This window comes from Cavia porcellus, unplaced genomic scaffold (assembly GCF_034190915.1).
Source record: "Cavia porcellus strain 051 isolate PalLab524CR breed Dunkin Hartley unplaced genomic scaffold, mCavPor4.1 scaffold_8, whole genome shotgun sequence".
In the NCBI taxonomy this organism is placed as follows: domain Eukaryota; kingdom Metazoa; phylum Chordata; class Mammalia; order Rodentia; family Caviidae; genus Cavia; species Cavia porcellus.
Window position 1 is genome coordinate 69801972 of NW_026947491.1, and position 23873 is coordinate 69825844.

Sequence of the window (23873 nt, forward strand, 5' to 3'; positions counted from 1 at the left end):
CAGAGGTTACTATCACAATCCCCATTACTGGACTTGGAGATAATAATGTATACTGTGTCATATAAGCTCATTGTCTTGTGTAGTTATTGCATTTTAATGCCTTATTTTATCAAAAATATATGAAAGCATATTGCAGGATCTATAATTTAGCTTAATTCTTAAGCTCAAATATGTTACCTAGCAACCACTGAAGAACAACTTTGTATTAACTTGGCAGACATCTTTTTTTCTTATGAGAATAGTCCTGTTTTCATAGAGACAGTCCTGCACATGCACCATTCTCAGTGTCCGCTATACTCCCATTGCTTTATATTGCATTAGATCAATACAATTTTGAGTCTCAGAGAACAATTGTTTATTTAACTTTCTCAAAAATGTAATTAAGCTTTGATTGTCTGGTGATCTTTTGTCATTGTGGGGATGTGTGATTGGAATTTGAAGTGTAGAACATGTGATTTCTATAGAGTACCGAATATTCTTGTGTTTGGAGGGTGTATAACTTGCCATCATTTTAATAGCATTTCTGAAATACATGCTAAGTGTTTTCTGCACTCTAAGTTTTTTCCATGAATACTGTGCTCCTGCTAAGGTAGTGCCTTGATTGTTTCCTTTCAGTCATAATCCTACTTATCTATCCCAACATCAAGATCTTGAGGAGACATTCTCTTGATTCCTACAAGATCTGGGAGATCACAGACAGGCAGTGTCTGGAGAGAGAAGACACAGTGTTCATTCACAAGGACAGCCAGCACTGTTAGTGACTTGCTGTTTAGTAGAAATGCTTCTCCTGAAGGCCCTGAGGGCAAAGGTATTAAAAGTACCGTAATTACTACTAATGTTTTTACTGTTATGAATCATCATCATACACACACACACACACACACACACACACACACACACACACAAAGCCTACCTAAAGTACATCAAAGATTACATGAAATCACTTAAAGCAAACTGGAAGAAAAGGGACCAAAAACAGAGACATCTTTATGGCAAGTGCTGCAGAACAAATCAAGCACATCCTCATTGATTTCCAGTTTATTCTTTGTTGGTGAAAACATCATTCAGATAGCATGTGTATTAGTCATATCTTCCCTTGCTGGGACCAAATACCCAACACCCACAAGTAAAAGGAGGAAATAGTTCATTTAGCTCACAGTTTCAAAGAATTCAGTGAATGGTCCGCTGGATCCAAAGCAGAAGCATCATGGCAGAATGCAGTGGCAGAGCAAAGGTATTCAGCTCGTATTAGCCAGAGAGAAGTGAAGTGGATAGTACAAGAGAAAATAGTTCCAGCGACCACATGTAGTCCCAAAGTCCTTCCTAATAGCTCTCTTTGTCTCTCAGTCTCTTCTCTCTCTGTCTGTCTCTGTCTCTGTCTCTCTCTCTCTCTCTCTCTCTCTCTCTCACACACACACACACACACACACACACAAATGCGCCTTACTAATCTAATGAATAGCTTCCAAAAATATTAATTTGATAATCTCCCTGAAATGTGAAATTCTAACCCTTGTCAACTTGTTGCCCAAACACACCTCCTTAAACCATACTTACTCTCCAAGTAAACATCAAGTCATGATTCTACCTAACATGATACAAGAATCCTTCCTCTGGGTAAATCATAATTGTCACTGTCCCAAAACCTCAACAGTCTCAGCATTGCTAAAGAGTTCAAGTCAAAATCTCCTCTGAGACTCAAGGCAAACTTGTAGCTGTTGACCTATGTGAAATTAACAAAATAAAACAAAACCCCAAAGTTCTATAATCACAAGGTATAGTGGCCCAGGATAAACCTTCCCTAAAATGATAATAATAGGATCAAAAAGAAAAGAAATAAAGTAAGACTGAAACTCAGCAGGGCAATCATTAAGACGTGTGTCTCTGTGTCTGGCACTCAGGTCACATGGTGGTGAGATGTGAGTTCCAGAGGGCTTGAATAGCTGTACTCCAGTGGCCTCGTCAGTTGTAGCCCCATGGCTTCTCTCTTAGGCTGGCTCTGCTCTTTGTGGGTGGCTTTCCCTGATACACATTCCACGTCCCTGGAATTTATGAATTTCTGGAGTCTCTGTCTCTAATCTACCTCATGATTTCACACATAGTTCTCTTAACTGCTCTTTGCTTTGCTTCCCACAGCTTCCAATGAAATCTGTGTAGAAGCATCCCTGACCACTACCACACTGTACACACTGACTAACCCAGTCTTATGTGGATGACACAAAGGCCTGCTGTCAGTGGTAGCATTAGTCAGGTCCCGTTGGACATGTTCCAGTAGTCTAGAAGCAGGCAGGACCACAGTGCAGTGAATCCTTGAGAATCAGTAATTTAAGTGTCTCTTTTTCAGCTGGAATCCTACGGACTCTATTCTTAAATGAAAAGATGACAATTTTGTACCCTTAAAGTTGGAATGGTGTAATGGCTCATACATTTTGTCAATTTGAGAAATTTAGAAGTTTAACTAAATGAGTCATCAGGAAGCCAAGGTCCTTACTTTTTTTTTTTTTTTATTTAGAGAGAAAAAAAGAAAAACATAAAAAAGGATAGAAATAATACAGAATTTTAAAAAAACCCTAAGAAATCACTAGTTGATAAATTACATATTGTTATATTAGAAGTAGTTGTTCAAGTTACAAAAGCAAAGCATAAAAAATGGACAAACATTGACAGTACAAACTATTCTGTTTGATGAATTAACAAAATCTTATATATAAAGTCCTTCCTTTGTAGACACCCTCAGTCTGTACAAGAGGAGGGTATGGAGATGGCAAGAGTGCTATCCTTGCCCTGGAAGGGTGGTACCCTGCTTACAGTGTACGGGAGGACCCCTGTCGCCCTGCTTTTGCTCTTGCTGCTTTTGTTGTCTTCTGCTCCCTTGAAGTGTTGTCCCAGTGCCATCCTACCCTGCCTTGAGCCAGCTGGTTACAACTGAAACTTCCACAAAGTGTGAGCAAAATAAACCTTTCTTTCCTTAATTTTAGGTGTGGGGTATTTCGTCTCAGCTGCAAGAGAAAAGTAACTAAGACATGTGAGTAGAATCTTGCTGATTTCTGAGATGCATTCAAGACATCTTCTTGTGCAATGTACTTTGTAGTATTTAGTGACACCCATATCTTCAGAAACTACATTTTCTTTAACCTCAAATTTACACATGTTCCTTTTGAGCCAAAATTTAAAATTTTCTTTTGTTTTTTATTTTCTCTCTGTCTCTCTTATTCTCTCTGTCTCTGTCTCTGTCTCTGTCTCTCTCTCTCTCTCTCTCTCTCTCTCTCTTTCTTTCTTTTTTTTTTCTTTCTCTTTTTTGATCTGCTTTTTGCCCCTGATTCTCACCATAAATCTTTCTAGATCATCCAGCAGTATAAATGACACAACCTGATTGTTGGTCTGGTTTGAAGTTTTGTGCCTGATCAATTAGATTAAAATTCTAAACCTCAGTCTCCTTTAAGGTTCAGAACATGGGCCAAATACAGACAAATATCTTTGCAACAGTTTAGCAAAAAATTGCAAGTTGCCAAAAAAGTTCTTTTTTCCTCATAAAACTCCTAAACCTCATTTTTACTGTCCTTGTTCTTACCATGATTTTGGTCTTATGAGCTGTAGCTAGACTTACCCATAATTTTCTGCTTGCAGCATTCTGGAACGTTTCTAGCCCGTGTTTCCTACCCTTTCAAAACTCCTCCAACAGATGAATTTCAAAGGCTTTTAAACCACTTACTTATGACCATCACAGAAGCCCAAGTCCCACTACTGTTTCTATGTATTAGTCAGCTACCCTGGTCCTAAGACAAAATACTTAACACTCTCCACTTAAAACAGAAAAGCCTGTTTTCTGAGGGTCCCACCCATGGCCAGTTGACTCCAAAGCTAAAACATCATGGCAGAAATGTGAGGAAGAGTAAAACTCCTCAGTTAGAGGTGGCCAGGAAGCAAAGCAGGGGAACAATGCCAGAGAGAAAGGTGCAAGGGATCACATGTAAATACCCAGGTCATGCCTCCACTGCCATTGCAAATATACGCAGAAATGTGATTTACTAATAACTTGGGCAGCTACTAAACCAATCAAATTGACAGCCCACCTTAACCACAGCAGAATGGTTGCTTTCCAGAGTGCTGTGTGAAAGTTGTGTGATATCATGTATGATTTTCTTTAAGTATGGTTTAGAAATGGAAAATGGTAATAAATTTGGCTGTGATTTTGAATCAATCATCTGTTATTATTAGTAGCCACTGCTTGTTATCCACACACTACCAGAACAAAAACAAATGAGTTCTTCATTTATTTTGACAGTGATTTATTTGGAGGCATTTTAAAATGATATATCATGTAGTCGCCTAAAAATAAAATGCTTTAAAATTCAAACAATTCTAGAATTTGTTATGCTCTATTAATATTTTAGGCTCAGCCATGCATCACATGTGTGAATTCTTCAAACTGCTTGCTAAGACTAAATCTTAGTTGTATCACCTGTAAAATAAGAGTAGTAATAACTCTTTAACATGTGGTTTTGAGAAGTGTATTAGTTGTACATGTATAGAGCATAGATTAGTGCTTAGCACATGGTCAAACTCAGTGTATCCTGTTGTTACTGTTTTTCAACTATAAATAATGCCATTCTAAAACCCATAATTAATATTAAAATAAAGAATACGATCCTTTATGTTGCACTTGATTTTCTTACTTTATCTAAATCAAGCATTTTCTTTTGTCTGAAAAAAATTGAATTTCACCAATGCTCTGACATTCCTCATAGAGAAAATCAATATAGTACATTTGAAAAACACAATACAATACCCCAAATTGTAAAACGAATTAAGTCATGACAGACCTTTGTCCGTAGAATAAAGAAACACAATTACTTTTAGAAACACAATTAATATGGTTAACTTGCAATCATGGAAAATTAAAAAAGTTAGAAAATGTATATAATGAAAATTAGAATTAATTTTCAGAAAGACAGATACAAACATTTAACTCACCTCTGTGTTGCAATATTTAGGTCCTGTTCTAATGTTTGGATCCTTCTAAATAATATAACTAAACATTTTTCATCTCTTTTCTCTTGATTTGGAGGAGTAAGTCCAAATATTAATCTTCAGTGTTTATCCTAAGAGCAAGTTTTAAAAAATTACATTAGAGATGTCTCTTTTATTGGGAAGGGTTATTTTCTATAAGGTGACAATGATGACTCACTAGTTTTGGAACTATAGACGACAGTGTACTTCAGAGATCACCAGTCAGATTCATATGAATTATTTAAGTCCATACGCTTGTCACAGAAGGGAGAAAAAATGGCTACAGATGTTGCCTGTTGAGAATCATAAGCCTGTATTTGAAAACTGGGTTGCTAATTTTCTTGTCATTTCCAATCCTTATTTCCAATGGAGAAGCTAAAATTTAAGTTTAGAAGTGTGTGTGAAGTAACCAGTAATCTTTTAAAAAAGTTTTTGTAGTGTTGGTTTGTTGGCATGTGCACGTGTGTGTGTGTGTGTGTGTGTGTGTGTGTGTGTGTGTGTGTGTACTGGGGATCCAACCCAGGGCCTTTCTATTGTGCTACATCTTCAGTGCATTTTTATCTTACATCTAGAGACAGGATCTTCCTAAGTTGCCTAGTTTGGGTAAATTTGAGATCCTCCTGCCTCAATGTGTGAGCCCCTGTGATTAGATGCGTGTGTCAGTCTGCTCAGCAAAACTTAATCTTTAAGCTAGTTTGAAAAAAGATGCAAAATTATTTTCATTAGTATAAATCTAGCAATGGAAGTTATTCAAATAATTAATATTCATTTATTAATGTTAACATTCATTCAAATATTAATTTATAACTTTAGATACTAATAAATTTTGTTCAACTGAGTCAAATTACTTGCAAAATAAAGTCAGAGAGAGGCAGATCAAAATCCCCTTTTATTGTTGATAGACTTGTTGAAATCTGTGGATTAGCCCTGGATCAACAATGTTAGCTATATTTGCCTAGACATAGACACTACTTTCCTGAAATAGCCAACAAATTGTGGCTATTATTGATCAAAGTACATAAGATCCAGAAAGCAATGCCTTTGTTAAGAACTACAATTTGGAACTGACTTGGGAAAGAGACCTTATGATTTTTTTCTCATAGCTTAATTCCTTTGCCTTGGAGTTAACATAACCTACCTAATATGAAAAGATAAAAACTAGTGGAAAGCATAGGATTAAAGTTACATATTATTAAGAACATTTATTTTATAGCATTTATAGCATTTATTTTATAGATGTATAAAACAACAGAACAGTAAACACCTTGAAACATTTTAGTATTGCCCTTTTCATAGTTTTCCGAAAGAGAAGATAGTATGGTGTCTTTTCAAAATTATGCATGTCAGAGAAGGAGAGCAACTGTGTGGAGCCTCACTGATGATGAGAAAACTGGTAAACAGAGGCAGTCCTGTTCTGCAGATCCATCTCATACAGTTCTTCAAAGGAGAAGCAGAGTAATAATCTGTGAAATGATCCTCCCCAGAAGTAAATGTTGCAGTGGGATGACCTGCCCTCATGGCTTCCTGGGAACCATGGCACCTACATCAAAGCCTCTCCTCTGGATCGTGTGTCAATGTTTTTGAACTACAAAGGCTTCTGATTGTATACCTAAGGGAAGCTACTGCGTCAGCCTGAAAATGCTCCTTAATTTATTTAGTCATCAGTTTCCGCTAACTAGTCACCCAAAAGATGCCTAATACATCACTGCCTCTGTGGTTTAAAGTCTTGAGCTATGATCAGTGAAGGAGAGTGGTATTTTTGTTGTTGTTACTTTGTTACTTTATTTTATATATTTTTAAAGATATCTGCCCTTGTGGGTGTCAGTATTTCCCTTAAATACCCTAATTGTTTTTCCCGTCACTTGGGATCCTATGAACATCCTGGTCCTTGTCTTTTCTGGTGACCTTATAGTTTATCACTGACCTTCACCCCCTTCACCCCCCTCTGCTCTAGCATGTGCAGCTCTGGGGTGCCCGTGTTCACTGGCTCTCCATTCGAGGTGTGGGTCTTCTTTCTAGACCTGAATGGGGTACCGCAAAGTACTTTTCTTTTCAGAACTCTGGGCCAGCCTTGGCCTCTGTCCAGTGCTGATTGGTCTCTAGTGACTGTGGCCAGTGTTGTCCTATCTGAAACTGTTCACATTACATGTGGCTTTCTCTATGGGCCTAATGGCCAGGGAGTGTTCGCATCTAAAGATCTAAATCCTAAGTCTTACTGTGTTTCGTTATCTAGAAGAGCAAACAATGCTTTTAAACTCTTTTTACTAATTATCTTCAAATAAAAGTGAGATCATGGCTTGAAATCAATTCTAATTATGTAAGAAATTTAATATTATAGAATCTTTAGATTATAGGAAAGATACTTGTAATAAAATCACTTCCCTAAAATAATATGCTGTCTATTTTGTATGCATACTTTTATTTTGCAACATATTTTTTATTTTGTTATGTAATAAGCATAATTTTATTTTTGTGGCTACTTAATATTACTTTGAATAAACTAAAGTAGTATAATAATATTTCTCTCACTTGGCATTTATTGTGGTTTCTGATTTTAAATACTATGATTAGAAGAAGTTATATTTTCTTGGCACACAATTGCATATAAAAGATATTAAATTAGGATGTGGAAGAGATGCATGTTAAAATTAAAACTAGTTTAAACAATAAAAATATGTTTCATCATTCCACTCTTCTATCACCTAGATTATGATCCTTAAGAATTCTGAATTTTAAGTGACATTGCTTACATTCAGAAATCATAGAACTAATATAGAAATAATGATAAATTTAGAAATTGATTATTTCCCCTTTTTACAAAAAACTATCTTTACTGGAACTTGGAACTATAAGCGTCATCAAAATAATGTCATACATGATGTTCAGTTTTGTAAAACAATCTGCCTAGACCTTCATGACTTCTGTGGATCTGTAAAGTTAGACCATTATTGTAAGAACTGCCTCAGATGAACACTGTGAAGAACAAATTAGAAGACCCATTGGCAAACTGTAAATCAAAGTAAGGATAGATATAATTTATACTTAGTCTTATTTTCATCATTGTTTATAGAGAAAAAATTAGTTATCTCAAGTTTCAAGGATGTTGGCAGTAACGATTTGACCAACAGGTATCCATACTCTTTTACCCTGGACCAGTAGTAAGGAATTGAAAGGAACTGTACAGGTCTAATTTTAGAGTTTCATAATAGAAGAGATAAGTTTTTGATGATAAAGAGTTCATAATAAGTGTTCAAAAGTTGCTGTTAAATGAATTTAATGAAAAATATAACTAAAAGCACAGATAGGATATTCAGCCAGAATTGTGAGTATAGGGCAAATGATCTCTGCTAAGACAATAGGACCATCAGCAATGGGCCTGAACCCTGTATAGTCTAAATTAATTCTTATGTAGAGAGGAGTTCTGGGAAAAGTCTTTGACTGCAAGAACGCCTCTGCAATTTAAATTAGCACCAGCTTTCAGTAACAAATTTCTGGATTTCAGTCTTTCTGCACAACAGATATCAATTTCCACTTCCTCAGCCCATGATCATTTCTAGTTGGTGGTATGGAATAGAAATGCTTTGTTTTATAAAAGAGCCCTGAGTGATGAAAGCATACGTTGTCATTTTGTGGCTTCCTGCTTCCACCTAGATACGTACTTGGGATTGGCCTAAGGATAGATGTTAGGAAAGGGGTATTTTTATAGGCAGTCTTGGAAGAGGTACAAATTAATTCAGTTCCTAGTCCATTGGTAAGAACTAGTCCACATTTCTTTACTTAAATAGAAAGAGAGAAGAGCCAAAAATAGTTTCTGAGTAAGAAACTACTTGCTAAAGGTTATTCTATGCTCTGGAAAGTGGAGAACCAATTTTGCTGAATAGAAGATAAAATATAACAGGTTCTTTGACAAGGAGTAGAGGTAAGAGTACTTTATTCCTCAGGCTGCTGGAATTCCATTCCTATTTGGGTCATCAATTCTTTATAAAAAGAAGGAAATTGTTACACCCTCATTCATTTTCAAAATATGTACCGATGTATAAATTCTTTGGCTATAACAAGTAATGTATCTGCTACTGACAGAGAATAAAATTTAGGTAATGGAGTATATGATGGTAAATTAGTAATGTCAGTATTGACATGTGTATATAAATAGCTTCTAATTGTAGTTAATTACTGTTATTTTAAGAGAATACATTTTAGTATATGTGATGCCAAAAAGTACATAAGACAACATGTCTTAATATGCAATTCTTAGGTACTATTTTCTATTGCTTAAAATAATGATGCCTCATGCTCTGTAACATGTTCTACTTTACAGATGTTTTATATTACAGTGAATCCTCGCAATAATCCTTTGAGTGAGGCAGGGTCGATAAGAGTATGATCCCTGCATTAAAGAGAAGGAAAATCAAGACTTAAGTAGCAAGGGCTGAGACTGGGAAAGGAGCCCAGCATTTCTGATTGCTGGCTCCACATTTTCCACTTCTGAAACCTTTCAAAAATTCAATTTTGGGGAGGTGGGGCGAGATAGAGGAGCATGTGACTGGTAAGAGACTGGGGGAAAACATATCAAGTTAGATCAGCTTCCAGATTTACTGAGAATATTTACTTCTTGAGTCTTCCATGTTGAGAGAATGTTTCAGATTGTGTTTCAGTGTGTCTTAAGGAGCCATATCAGTCAGAGAAATGTGTTTGTAAAGAAAACAACTCTTTAAAATTCGGTTTGGGAGACTTGAACTATTGACTGAATTACAGTCTTTGATTTTTATTTATTACCTTGTGTTTGTATGAACAGTATGAAATTATATAATGAACATTCTTTCTTTTGCGGATTTTCGCTCTCCATTTTAATTTTTATTTTCCACTTTACAAAGTCCAATAATTTATAGAAGACTAAAATGGAATCCTTAGCAATCTAGAAACTGTGGTGCATCTAAAAAGAAAGAATTTTAAAATGAGACTTGGAGGATTTTAAGCTGAGTGTTAATATGATGACTCCTGAGATCTTGAGACTTTTGTGCTCCTGTGGTGGTTTCGTTCTCTGAGAGTTTTTTCTCTGCAGTGTGATAAACCTGCACAGTAGCAGCCACTGCTGGCAGATCATCTTTTACTCATGTGGATCTAGCTCCTCTCCGTGGTGACTTGGGGTAACAGCATATCACTGAAGAGAAACCACTCACGGGGAGCTGTTGTCATTGTGTGTGACTATAATACAAATTATATCTGTCAAAGTGTCCTGGGCAAACAGTAAATTGGAGTATAGATCTCACTATGGGTTGCAAACATGCACACATATATTTTTATGACAATTATTGTGGAGTCTAAAATTTCAAGTATTTATGAAAATAGGATATACTCGAGTAGGAATTAAATCTTCCTAATAGTCTTGTTTTTGCTTGGGGTTCATTATACAAGAAACAAAGAAAAATGGCAAGATAATGAATATTTTAAATCTTTTCTCCCATCAATGTCATTATTGCAGCTGATCATCAATTAATAAATGCATTATTATTACTCCTGAGTACTGCATTTTTATTTCCCTTACTTTTCACTGTGGTTTTTAACACAGTAAGCAGACAATTCTCTGAAGTGTCCAACTTATATATTTTTAGCCCAACTAAATGTAAAGTGTGCTTTGGCTACTGATAGACAGGCAGATAAGCAAACAGACAGATAAATAATCTCTATTTTGAAAACTTTGCAATAGATATCTTCCATTATTATTAATAATTTAAAGGATTTATAGCAGAAGAATGAATTTCTTGCGAAGAACATTTGCAGTCAGCATGTATGAGCTTTTTTTTTCTTGATGAGGAAAAGTTTAAGAGGAAAGGGAAATATGTAAGTCATGAGTCTTTTAACATATATTGAGAAATTTTAAATTTAAAAGTTTAAAAACAGTTTAATCAGTTTTAAATTGAAAAACAATTTAAATTTAAGAATTGATCTCTTTTACAGTGAACAACATTTTTGTATTTTAGTGGTTCTCAAACAGAAACACATCAGAATCATTTGGAGGGGTTGTTACAGCTTGGTTTGTGGACACTACCCTCCCTGGTCTGTTGAGTCAGTAGATCTGGGTGGGGCCTAGTAATTTGTGTCTGTATCAGTTCTTAGGTGGCTCTAATGGTGTGGCTTCCAGGACCACACTTTGGTCTACGGTGTTTTTATCAGTCATTTTTCACTGCTCATTTTTAGAATACAAATATAAATACCCAGATCAAAGCCCTAGAAACTCTGAATTGATAAGACACATGTGTTTATTCTCTTTTCATTTTGAATGTCTTTACAATATTTTCTTTCACCTGTCTTGTGACATACGCTTGATCATAAAACGTTTCCTAATTTTACTTTGCATTTATTAGCATTGTTTGTATAAATTCTTCAGATTAAGACAAAAAAGAAGGTAAAGGTTCTTAACTATTTTTGCTTTAGTTTCCTAAAACAAGGTGGAAACAGAGTTAATGAAACTTAAAACAACTTTTTTGATATAACTTAATAAACAGATTTTAGCTCATGTAGTGATACTAGTAGACTTTGCAAGTTGTTAAGAAGGATTTTTCCATAGAACTCTGTAAGTGCCAGATGTTGTTACAACCAAATAAAGGAGCCTTTTCCCCAATAGGAAATCAACTTTATATGCAATGGGAATAGTTGTAGTATATTGGAATTTAGGAGGCCTTATAAATGAAATATTTACTTGAGTGTGGGCTCAGACTACAAATTTGGAGCCATAAAATCTGACTTCTATGAATTGCCTACTGTTGTGACTTTGAGAAACTACTTTGCCTCTATGTTTTAGTATCCTTTAAGATGGAATAATAATTTCCTCTTAGGGTCATTTGAGGAGTAAATGAGTTAAACCACACAAAATGCTTTAGATCATGTCTTAATCTCAACACTATTATTAGTAGATACTACATCTTTGAGAAAGAATGCTCTGTAGCCCATCTTGTCATGTCAGTAGCAGTGGAAATGTAATAGAAGTGAAACAAAATTTAAATTACTACCAGAATTGTTCTTATAATTATAATATCCAACTTCTTTTGCAAAACTTTTCAAAACGTCATGTTCCTTGTAGGAGGAAAGATCATTAATCAGATCCTGTGCATTGAAGACAGGGTAGATGGTTCATCACATATTTGATTTATGCCAAATGGTGTGACTGATTGTCTACCATGAAATTGCTCCAGTTGATTATAGCTCTTAAAGTTAGAGGAGGAAATGCTGACTCAGGTGCTGAGCATTCAGTACATTTGAAATGGTAAGATGTACTAGAGGGCTGCGCACATGGCTTCCAATGAATGCTGAGTCATCTAAGAATATAGGGAGAGATGGATGAAGGATGTAGGGGAGATGATGCCACTCAATGAGAGGGCTTGCAAACAGTCCAGATCCACTCATTTGAAAGAACACCTAGCAGGTTTTCAAAATTGGCTGACATGTGTCATACTCCTTCCTAGGATATGCTATAGCTCTTATCCTTTTGATGTGCCCACAACACCAACCAAGCACAGTGCTTCTCAGGAAATGCTCACCAGGTTGATTTCATTTGGAGGGACCCAGTTTATGTCTGACCTCAGTCATTTTCTCTAGAAGCAAATTGCAAGTAGCATATTCAGAACATATTGCAGTTAGCATGGTAAGCCTGTCCCTGCTTTTTTGATTAGTTTACATTTATGTCTGTGTCTATTCACCTAAATTTTTTTTGTGTGTGAACATAGAGAGCTGTTCCTAGGTTTAAAGTTAAGGTATTATGGCTATAAATGTAAAAAAAAAAATCAACATAATTTCATTTCAGTAAAACCTAAAACTTAAAGGGTACATTTAATGTCTGAATAACAAGAAATTGTCCTGGTTGGGTGAGGTGAAGTAAATGAGAGTTTAGGATACTGATATTATTTATTTCATCTAGCATTATGATTGTAAGAATTTCAGGAAGCTTCTCACAGAGGAAATGACTATCAAAGTACCTAAAAATTATACGCAGTGTGTTTTATGATAGATAAAATAGTATATTCTTGAAAAAGGGATAAATGGGGTTTTTTTTAGTGTTCTCAGATTAGAAAGAGAGTACTTTCAACATACAAAAGGGTATTCTGCAAGCCCTTTCCACAGGTTATGAAATACTTTATTTAAAAGTGTTCATGGAATGATACAAATTTTAGATCCAGTTGAACAAATATTGAGTGCCTACCATATGCAAAACTTCTTCACTAGGAATGAAATCACACTGTGTCTTCTATTTGTAGTATGTGAACTTTGTGTTTGAAAAGGAATTCTTATATTTAAATCTTTCTCTGTTATTAGATTTTCTCATTATATACTGTAAAACATTTGATTTTGCATTTCTGAAAAATGAAAATAAATTTGAGCCCTATTTTTGAAAATAAAATTCTGTTTAAATTATGTAAATATTAGTTCTAAAGAAAGTTGATTTTCAAGATTTAAATGTATACAAGAAAACTTAACCTTTCAGCCTCATTTGCAGTCACTTGATATTAATGATGAGATACATACTATCTATGTTTTGTTGCTGAAAATATTTTTCAGTTCAGCACACTGAGCTAAAATAAAGTTGTTACTACTTATTCAAAGTTAGAAAAGCCCAAATTCTGTGCAGTGATACTAAAAAGTAGTAGTTATGCATGTCAATGTAGTTTATTCATTTTTAAGGCCAATACTCCCTCAGGTGGAACCGTACAACTTTTGTTTATAGACTGCATAGCATGCACCTACCTTGATAGATATATGAACTACATGTTGATGACCTCATCAGCATGCATCAAGTCAGGCTCTTTTGACTGTCTGATAGATAAATGGGAGCCATTGTACCTAGATAACCCAAGCCACAAATTTGGGTTGTTATACCGAATCTGTTTTACTTCCAGGTTCTGCTGACTTTATTTCCTAGATAAGTCTTTTATATTCTCTTTATCTCTTAGCTTGCATACTTCTAATAGCTTTATTTTTAAAAGAATAATTTTAAAATGTTTTCAGACAACAAACATGAAACAGTGTCAGAAGTCTAAATGAAAGCAACCCTCTGTTCACCCAGCCCTTCTCCTCTTCAGCAGAATAAAACAAAGTTCACCCATTCAGTGGTGTCCTAGAGAATTTATGCCAATATTTACAAATACCTGTAATGTCACAATTTATCACTTTTATAGATTATCTATTGAATTTTTAAGTGTATGAGGATTCAGACCCTTTATATTCCTCTTCCCAATCTCAGCCCAATATTCATGCGTTTTATAGTCAATTAAATCCATATTGTTTTCATTATTGTCATGTAAATATAAATTGAAAACATCATTTACAGTTAGCCAAAATTGTATTCTGTGATTGTAGCACATTTCTCGAATAAAATTTGCTGTTTTTTTTTTTTTTCTCTAGAACTAATATTTGTTGCCTCATACTTTTATTTTGGTAACTTATTGTTAATCTCTGGCTAAGATTTTCCAGTTTCCAATAGCTCTATAAAATATATCCCAATAAAATTTTCCTTGTCATTGAGACATTCAGATTATTATCAGTGCCAGCATTTCCCTGGCATCAACAATGTTGAAATAATATACCTAAAACAACTGCTCTCTAGTTCTGCTACACAACAGAGGGACCAGACTTTGTTTTGCTGTTAACATGAAAATATCTTTTCCCTCTCTCTTATATGTGGTCACTTGTGTGTCAGACTCCATTATTTTACGTTATCACACGTTCTTGACACGGGGCATATTGGAATTAATTGTTTCCTTTTAAAATATTCTGTATAAGTTCTTTTTCTTTACTACCAACTTTAGGTGTAAAATTTGATATCGAAAATCATTGTTTCAGATTTTCACAGAACTTCTCTATGCAGTCTAGCTGCAGTGTGGCTGGGAGACCTTTGATGCCACTATGATTTCGGCTCCTTTGAACATAACTTGCACTTTTTGATTTCTTTTTTATCCCCTACTATCTTGGAACATTCAGGCTGTTTTCCTTATCCTTGGTTATCTTCATCAGTTTTTATCTTCTGAACTCTACTAAGTGTTTTAATAAATTTTATATCTCTTTTTTATAATTCATATTTGTCTGACATTTGACTTACTGAATCTGTTCTCTGATATGCTCATGTTTTTTTTAATTAGGGTCCAATAATTTGCATTTAGTTCTACTTTCCTATAAATTTTCTCAATTTAATGTTTCAATCTCTTAAGTATAAAGATTTTAACTTTTTTTTTTTTTTTTTGTACCAGGGATCAAACCCATAACCTCATGCTTGCCAGGCAGATGCTATGCTGAGCTGTATATCTGGACATTTAGCTATTTTTTTAAATTTGCAACAATTTTGTTTATTCTGTGACTCTATAAATATATGTATACATGTGCATATATTATTTTTCTCTTTTGATGGGTACAGTATCATTTTGTTAGATTATTAATTATAATTTCCTTTAAAATCTCTTCTGATCCTGGATATGTGGCTATTTTATGCTGACTTCTTTTTGTGTATCTTGGTACTTTTCAGAGGATTTCATCAAATGTCTGTGTATCAAGTATGAGGCAAAAAAAGCAACTTGGAATTATGTGTACCTGAATGTGTGTGCATATACAATGCTTAGGTTTCAGTGTTAGATTTTAGGACACCCACAGGCCAGGTGGTTGATTTATTTACATGAAATGTCAGTATGCATTGATCTTAGGGATGAACACTGTCTGAGATGGATTTTCTAGTATTCTGGGATGAGGTGGGGAATGTAGAATTCTACATTCCTAAAGGAGAAAATGCTTATAGGGGAATCAGTTGCTGGGCCTTTAGCAGTGGTGTGCATAATTTCATTTAATCCTCCTGATTTAATTTCTGTGCTTTTATCCTTTTGATCACTTGGTAACCATAACTCTGGATTTGTCCCGGACCATTGATGATGAACCTTTTAGAGCCTGCAGTTATAACTGACAGCAGGCTGTGGCACGTGTGTCATAGGTTTGCCACCACCCCCATAAACTTTCTACATCTTGCCTCTTGATGGGCTGAGGGAGAGGAAGGTAAACACATACCTCTCGAAGCTATTCATATGCTCCGCCGTTTGATTTAATGCTTTCACTTCTGAAGTCATTCTGTTTTCTGATGATAAACCTGTTTCCATTGTTGTAACATTTCTCTCTACAGTTTCCTGTGGGTTTGATCTTGTTTTATACCTTTTTTTTTTTTTTTTTTTTGCTAAAGTGGGTTTTTGCATCTATCTTCCGTATCTATGCATTATGTCATAAAAGAGTTTGAGTTTTGATTTTTGTTCTTGCTATCCTGAGGGAAATTTTCTAGGAGACATGGGGCAGAAAACATGCATTTCATCATTTAGACATGAAAAATGAATTTAGATTATTCTTAAGTAGTCTCCATTTTTCCGTCTTTCTTTGCTCCTAACTGTACTTCAGAAGTGCTCCTGAGTTAGGGCTCTCATTTTTATGTCTTTTACATAAACTAACTTTCCCTTAAGAATCAGAAGCACAGCCTCCTTGACTTTATACATGGTTTTGCGTTGCCTGGCCTTTACCTTATTCCAATCTTTACTGTCTAGTATTTCCATGTGCCCCTTCCTCAGGCCCTGGCAATGCATTATTCATGGCTCTCTGAACTCACTGGTTTATTTTATACCTCAGCTCTTTTGTAGGTCTTAGTGTCCTTGATTGCACTGCATATTCTCTTCTGCAGATCATCCTTGTGAATATCATTCCTCCATTCCTTTTCCTGTAACCTTCCTAGTTGTGATGTGTTTTCTTTCCATTTTTCTTTAAATCAACTTCTCTCTTTGAAATGACATAAACTGGCCTCATAAGGAAACTTTTATTTCCATAGAGGTAAGTGAGAGCTATTATGTGATGTTTGAGTAGTTAAGTAAATTACTTGATCAGATATGCATTTAAAAGTAATCACTAGTGTACAGGACAGTGTCACGCTCAACCTGCCAGTACTCAGACAATTTCCTGGCCTGTTAGAACAATTTTAGAGAGAGATGATGAGATCTGGAACCAGAGCAATTATAACACCAGTGAGCATAAGGGTCGAGAGGTATTAAGCAGATAGAATTAGCAGGACCAAGTCAGAAACTGGATATGAAAAATAAAGAAAAAAGTGAAAACAAGTGACTAGACTTTTCATTTCTTATTTACTCAGGAATTTACTTTCCATCATGGACTATATCAGCTGACTTTCTGGGATTATTGATGCAATAATATTGACCTTAAATTAAATAAACCTAAACCACCTTCAAAATTGATTTTTTTGAACAACTTTATCAACAGCATCGACTTTAACATAAAAAATTGAGAAATATGTATGTTGAGTTATTTAGTTGGAAAATTTATTAAACATCTTTTGCTATCAATGTTACCAAAACCATTTAATAGATTCAGCTTTTCACTATACGATATGCAAATTAATGTTGATGTTGCTGCTCGATTTATGTAGTAGGTACTTTTGGTGGTAACCAAATACAAGCGCTGGGTACTTATTTTTAGAAAGGTGTATTTAGCTAGTTACAGTTTATTTAGCTTATAGTTCAAAGCTACAGTTTAAAGCCACATAACAGGAAGCCCTCCTGTTTGTGTAGCTGTGTCACAAAGATGGCAGTGTATGCCACCGTGCCGGGGTGTGTGTATGAGGGAGGGTCTATGCTGTCGGACAGAAGCCGAAGAGGCTCAAGAGTAGCCAGGCTTGTTCTTTTATAACAAGCTTTCACAAGAGCCAACCTCCTGTGTCTCAGGAGACCCATGCTGATCCCTTCCAAGAATGTACTAACAAGATTTAAGGACCTCCCATTAGGCCCTTCCTCTTCGGAAATTTATACTTTTACATTACCATAATGAGGAACAAGTCTCCGACATATAAACTCCTGGGGGACAAACTACATCCAACCCATAGCAGTCCTGCAAGAATCAAGGGACTGATCCCCATAAATCTCCTTTTCCTATTGGTTCTATGATAACAACTGAAGATCCGGTCTGTAATCTGCTTTCTAAAATGACTAAAAATAGGATCTATTATGCACTGATTTTCCAATCTTCTGTGTATAACAATGGCTATCACTCTTGAACTTGAACTCTTGTCATAAAACATGATTTGAGCCAGGTGTGGTGGTGCATACCTGTAATCCCAGCAGTTTGGGGGCTGAGGCAGGAGGAACATTGTGATTTTAAGGCCAACCTGGGCTACACTGTGAGTTTAAGTCTAGTCTGACCTAATGGCAAAACACTGTCTCAAGAAACAACAAAAAAACTTCACTGAAAATCAGTTTTTATAAGGATTTATAGGTTTCCCACTCAGACCTCTGATTTTGTACAGTAAGAGGATATTTATTTCTCTCAACTCAAAGTAACAGTCAATTCTAGTTAAAAACTTGTTTTTTTGAAAAAAAACATCTCATTCAGTTCCATATATTTTCCCTTCCCTCATATAACTTTTCTCTCTGATATGATATACTGGTGAGGGTTGACACATGTGGTTATGATCATCATAGCAGTTCAGGGACAGTAAGAGGGGGAAGATAGGCAGTTACATAAGGCATGGATAGCATAGCAGAAGGTTATAGAAATGACTACGTGCTTACTCAGACAAGTTACCCTTTGTGAGACCTTTGCAGGTGTGAAACAGTTATTTTTAGGGACCAGCTTCCATGCATTTAGTATGTGCCCCATGACCCCTTAGCTCACACCGGAATAAAAGGCCCTGATTGGCTTAGACCACACTAATCGGTGAAACGATTACTTTTAGGGACCATCTTGCTTTTATAAATATGAGCAGAGCAAAGATACCAGGTGGAGAAGCTCACTGGAATTTCTCCCTGACTTTGTGGCCTCCATGTGTCCACTTTGTCCCCACTCTTGTGGTACTATAAGTACCTCCATTTCCCAGTCCTTTCATTTCTGACTTTTTCAATCTATACTGGACCCAACTTCCTCATTCTTTGCAGGAGAACTTCAGCTTTAAGCCAGCCATTCTGGAATGAGTGCACAGACCTGAGAAACAGAGGACCATATTAACAGAGACCCTTAGCTTCCGAGACCCCCAGCTGATGCTACAGAGTGGACACGTCATCATTACTGTTGAAATCATTGCTGCCTAAGAAGTGCTAAATGTGTACATGTCAGACATGAGCTATCAATAATATGTCCTTACTTTACTATCCCTTTCTACTTTCCTCTGTTGGGTCTATGCACCTTGCCTGTTTTGTTCTTAAGAACTCTAGCACCACCACTTTCTCCCAAACAATTCTATATGGCTCTCAGAGGATTAGGGAAGAAAAGAAAAGATTAGAAAAGAAAAGAAAGCAAGAGAACAAAGGAAAAAAAGTGGAGAGGAGAGGAGAGGAGAGGAGAGGAGAGGAGAAAGGAACAGAAGAGGAGAGAGGAGCTAGGAGAAGCTCTCGCAGACTGCTGAGGTAGACACTGTGCTATGTAATTCCCTTGTTAGGTCCATATGTTACTATGAAACTCAAGTCAGAGGGATGGCCTCATAGGTTTTTTCCGGACTTTTTCTTTCCAATTTTTTTCCTAATACTAGTTTTCCTCTTTGTGAGAAACCTACTTAGATCAGCAGTCACGCTTCTTTAATCTACCATTTACATTTTTACTGTTTCTTTTCAGTCCTTTGCTGTTTTCTAAGACGTAGATGCCCAGTTATTGTCATTGAAATTCTAGGTTTTCCCATAGTGACAATCACTTCACACTTGTTAAGATGGATTTTATACAAAATACAGAGAATAGAGTTATCTTTACATTGCTGAGACAAAATACCTATCAAACATAGCTTAAAGGACAAACAGTTTATTTTGGCTCATAGTATCAGAAGTTTCAATCCTTGTGTCCTACACAGAATTCTGTGTTAGAAGGACATGGAGCAGAAGCTGTTCAACTCATGGCAGTCACAAAGATAAATAGAAAGAAAAACAGAGAAAGAGAGGAGGGGTCAAAGGGCAAGTTTTCCAGGTCACGTCCCACGATGACCCACCTCCTCCAGCCGAGCTCCCCTCTCCTAACAGAACATTTAGCTATGAACTCACCAATGGACCAGTCAACTGGTGAAGTTAACATTCTCAATACCTAAATCTTTGGGAGACATTTAAACTATATTAGATCACAAATGGTAGCAAAGAAGTAGAGAAAAAAGAGGCCATGGATGCTGTTGGAAATTGGTGCAGCCGTTATGTAAAATGGTAATGTGGTTCCTGAGAAAACTGAACATAGAGTTATTTTCTGATCTCTCCACCTACCTCTGGGCGTTTACCCTAAAGATTCAAAATACAATGTTGAAGACACATATATGCGTCCATGTTCATTTCAGTGCTGTTTACAGAATCCACATAATAAATCAGTGTTAATGTCCTTCACCAGATAAATGGGTACAGAAGGTGTGCATAAAAAATATGCACAGGTAAATACTACTTAGTCTTGAGAAAAGAGGCCATTTTCAACAATGTGGGTGGAATTGGATAACATTATACTAAATGAAAGAAGTCTGAGAATAAGTACTTTATGGTCTCACTTACAGGTGGAAACTCAAAACAATTATACTCATAGAAACAAGAGTGGAATGGTGGTTGCCAGAGACAAAGGTTAAGGGAACTTGGAAGATGATGGTCTGAATACAAAGCACTAGTTAGGCATGAAAAATAAAGATATTTTGCGCAGTATAGTGAATAATATTTCGGAATAAGTACCCACAGTTACATCTAAATAAAAATTTGTTAGTTTGCCATGAAAACAGATATGGAAGAGTAGTCATTGGTTTCTCACATGATTTCTAGCCCCTGGAAGTTAGGTTGTTATTAGTTTTAAAAAATCATCATAAGTTGACTCTGGAGAATCACCGTATGCCTAGTTTTAATGTTGTTTTACTGTTACACACTCACTGTGTAGAAGTAGTGTCATGTTATGAAAGTTATCTTCCATCTCACCATTTTATTAGAAAGAAAATAAGCATTGTAAAATAAATATGTAAGGGAATGTGAGTAAAGGGTCATTATAATTTAGAACAGTTTCTTTAACTAGTTAGGTTCATTACATTTGGATAGAGAGCTAAGATTCATGGATTTGACAATGATAATTGCTCATAAAAAATTTAATAAGCTCATAATTAATGTAAATGTATTTTATATTAAAACAATGTACTAGTAATAATATAATTTACAATATAACAGATGCATAGTTAGTTAATCACTATGCTCAAAATATCAATATTCAGAGAGGCTGATGTTATTGAGAGGTAATATTATTGCCATTTTTCAGATGAGGATATTGGCATTGAGAGAAAATAAAATGTTAGATTAGTATCCACCTGGATTCTAAGTGGCAGAATAGAAATTTAATTATACAGAATGTTCCTGAAAAAATATAGGCTCTTGTGTAATAGACTCTACAATTCATGCAAATATATATGAAATTTAAAATATGCTATGACTTTTGATATCTGTTTTTTTAATTATTGTGAATGGATTGTTTTACATACTTGTATATCTAGAATTTATAAGTAGATTTTTGGAAAATGAACTATTAGTAACTTTCCTATATTTTTCAAAATATGGTTATAAAATGGTATCACCTTCATGTTTAAATGTTACAGTTAATCAAAATCACTGGAGAAAACTGACTTTGGAAGTTTATCAGAAAATCATGTCTGAAACCTGGGCCAGAATCTTGATTATTAACATCCTCAGTGACTCTTACAGAAATTACCCAACACTGAATTATGATTAATATACAATTTTTTTCACTGAGAAATTCATATGTAATTAATTCGTAACATAATCCTGCAAGACCTAATCACACAACTTGTAGTTCATTCAACTGAAGGTAGAGGTTACCATTTCATAGTGTGCCAGGTGTCACTCAAGCAGTGTGTTTGTTTGCATCCTGATCATTCCAAAGGTCACTGGGGCACGTGTCATTTCAATCAGTCAATTTTTGTATTGAATAAATTTGATAAATTTGTTTTTGTATTACCTATTATAAGAATTAATAAAGAAAATATGCTTTTTTGGGTCATTTTCTATTTAAATAATTGGACCAATTAGTGGTTAAATGGCTTCATTGTGTGTGTGTGTGTGTGTGTGTGTGTGTGTGTGTGTGTATGTACTAAAGGCAACTATGCAATTCAAACCCCAAATCAGGACAAAATTACACCATTTTTTTGTTTATTTGAACAAAAATACTTCATAAATTTGACAAAGTTAAACTAGTATCCTCCCTCACCAAAGCATTACAGCAGATTTACTGATGAATTTTAAATACTTTCATGTAACTTGTGTTTTACTTAAACATTGTCTCATTAAAGACACACTTTACTTTTTCCACTATTTTCTTCTTCTTTCACACATAAGATTTAAGTGGACAGAGAAATATAGTTTTTATACAGTGTGTATAAAATAATTTCAAATATGTATACACTTTTGCTTTATGCTTTGACATTTGGATTATGACATGCTTTTGGAAGATAATACTTTTTTTTCTTGTGATCTTCTTGAAGAAGCTTAAGTATCTTTTACATGTTACACATGTTAGAAGGATCCTCATCAAAAATTATATGGTACTTGTTGTTTAAGTACGGATTTGCTTTCAATTCACTTGTCATTGATAGCTCCAGTTGCAAAGGAAGTTTAAGTTATCATCTGAGTAAACTTTCAGATCAGTGGACAAGTAAAAGCACTTCCATGTGTGGTATTATTCTGGAAGAAATCCTGGACGAGGTAAAAATGCTGTGTGAGTTAAGTCACAGGTTTTCCCCATAAGATCTCAAAGCCAACTCAGTATCTTTCAGTCTGCTTTCTCCCCTAAGTTCCAGGAAGGCTAATGTCTAAGGCACCGTGGATATGCCTTAGGACATCCATTGTTTTCATTATTGATATTTTCTATCCAGTTTGTTATTTAAATAAATATTTCCATATTTTTATATCTTCATAAAACGAATTCCGTGTAAGACAGAGGCTTTTGGAGGTGCTGTCTTAAAAAAAAACTTAACAGGACTGAATTAGAACACAGTAGTCTTAAACATATACAAATTCTCCTGAGCTAAAATGGTAAACTGATCTGTGCCTCTTGTAAATTAGAAGACAGAAGGATCAGAAGCAAGTAGTACATTTAAAAAAATGACCAGTTTTGGAAACCTTTGTGAAATACTAACATAATCAAGTACCTTTTTGAAAGCTATAAATAGCAAGACAAAACTGGCTGCTAAAATATGACAGTGAGGTCTTCTTTTCACAGTTAACTCTGACATATATTTCATAAATGATAAATTTAAATAGTCCTGACAAAATTTTGTTAGTATTACTGTCAATGTTTTAGATAAGGAAGCTTTTAAGTCTAGAAAGGTTAAATATGTTATCCAATGTCCTAGTGATAGTATATAGTTGACTGGACTTTAAAGATAAATCTGATTGGACACACACTCACACACACACTTGTGGATCCTTTAAACTCGAGCCATGAGAGAATAGCATGAGCCTATGGAGACACAGGCACAACTCAGATCAGACTCAACTCAAAGTTTGTATGACAGAGGCAAACTATGAAATTAATCATGTATGTGATATATAGATAAGAAGAAACTGTTCATTTACATTTTTCAGAAGCTTTAGTCATCTAAGTGCTAATTTACATTTTTCAAAACACTTTTTCTTTATTTTGCTTTTCACAATGTTTATTCCTAGGATCCATTCCAAAAAACGTGTACCAGTCATACTTCTAGGCTTTTTATTATAAAAATAATAGCATGTGAATATATGTATATTTTATATATATATATATATATTTCGATATAGATACTAATGGATGTGTCTTACATGTTTATGTATAGGTAAGACATATTAAAGTTTATCCAATATCTT

The 23873-nt window shown here is 35.0% G+C and overlaps 1 protein-coding gene across 7 annotated transcripts in view; it reads left to right on the forward strand.

Moving 5' to 3' along the window:
• Nav3 (neuron navigator 3) overlaps positions 1-23873 on the forward strand; it is a 747442-nt gene that overhangs the window by 492464 nt on the left and 231105 nt on the right. The window contains exon 1 of one of the 7 annotated variants that reach the window (XM_063255191.1): positions 3008-3025. The exons of the other annotated variants lie outside the window; for them this stretch is intronic. The gene's annotated coding sequence lies outside the window, so the exon portion shown is untranslated. Of the gene's footprint in view, positions 1-3007; positions 3026-23873 lie in introns of those variants that run through there. 7 annotated transcript variants of the gene reach the window in all.